The sequence below is a fragment of the Alexandromys fortis genome, unplaced genomic scaffold (genome assembly GCF_014885135.2).
Source record: "Alexandromys fortis isolate MF-2015 unplaced genomic scaffold, M_Fortis_MF-2015_v1.1 scaffold_20, whole genome shotgun sequence".
Taxonomy (NCBI): Eukaryota; Metazoa; Chordata; class Mammalia; order Rodentia; family Cricetidae; genus Alexandromys; species Alexandromys fortis.
Window position 1 is genome coordinate 5,022,478 of NW_026067903.1, and position 1,374 is coordinate 5,023,851.

Here is a 1,374-nt window from a genome sequence, read left to right on the forward strand (position 1 = left end):
CATGCTTTTTCAGTCACAGTCCAGCTGGCCTTGGTGAGCTCCCAATAGATCAGTCCCACTGTCTCCGTGGGTGGGTGCACCCCTTGTGGTCCTGACTTCTTTGCTCATATTCTCCCTCCTTCTGCTCCTCATTGGGACATTGAAAGCTCAGTCCGGTGCTCCAGTGTGGGTCTCTGTCTCTATCTCCATCCATCGCCAATGAAGGTTCTATGGTGATGTGCAAGATATTCATCAGTATGGCTATAGGATAGGGTCATTTCAGGTTCCCTGTCCTCAGCTGCCCCAGGAACTAAATGAAAAGGGGGACATAACCACAGACACAGAGGAAATCCAAAGAATCATTAGATCTTACTACAAAGGCCTGTATGCCACAAAACTGGAAAATGTAAAAGAAATGGACAAGTTTTTAGATAAATACCATATACCAAAGTTAAACCAGGACCAGGTGAACAACCTAAACATTTTATTTTTGAAAAAATAGAAAGCCAAATGAAAGAGGCTGGGGATGTATCTCAGTTAGTAGGGTGTTTGTTTGTTAAGCAGACATGATTCCTGTAACCATACAAAACCAGGTGTGGTGCTGGATGCCTCTAGTCCCAGCACTCAGGAGGTAGAAGCAGGAGGACCAGAAGAAGCCCAAGGTCATCCTTGGCTGCAAATCAATTTGAGGTCAGTTCAGGATACTTGAGTTACAGTTACTATTGACATTTAATATACACTTCTGCTTATTTCATAGAAATTAAAAATTGTAATACTGTTTGTCTTAATTACTGTTCTATTGCTGTGATGAAACACCATGATCAAGGCAACTAATAAAAGGAAGTATTTAATTGGGGGCCTTTCTTACAGTTTCAGAGTTCATCATGGAAGAGAGGGTAGTAACAGGCAGGCAGGCAGGCATGGTCTTGGAGAAGTAGCTAATAGCTTACATCCTGATCCACAGCCAGCAGGTAGAGAGGACAAGATTGGTCCTGGCAAGGGCTTTTGAAACCTAAAACCCATCCCCATTGACATACCTTCTCCAACAAGGCCACACTTACTCCAACAAGGCCACACTCCCAACCCTTCACAAACAATTCCACTAGCTGGGTACAAGCATTCAAACACATGAGCCTATGGGGGGGCATTGTCATCCAAACTACCACACTGTTTTTACAAATACTTTTTAAATGTTAGTGGAATAAAAACTGTGCTACTATGGACTGGAGAGATGGCTTAGCGGTTAAGAGCACTGGCTGCTCTTCCAGAGGTCCTGAGTTCGATTCCCAGCACCCACATGGTGGCTTATGACCATCTACAACGGGATCTGATGCCCTCTTCTGACACTCAGGTGTACATGCGGAGTACTCATACATAAAATTAAATAAAGTTTTT

The 1,374-nt window shown here is 43.6% G+C and overlaps 1 protein-coding gene across 5 annotated transcripts in view; it reads left to right on the top strand.

Annotated features, from left to right (window-relative positions):
* Tsga10 (testis specific 10) overlaps positions 1–1,374 on the top strand; it is a 91,306-nt gene that overhangs the window by 57,918 nt on the left and 32,014 nt on the right. The gene's annotated exons all lie outside the window — the stretch shown is intronic.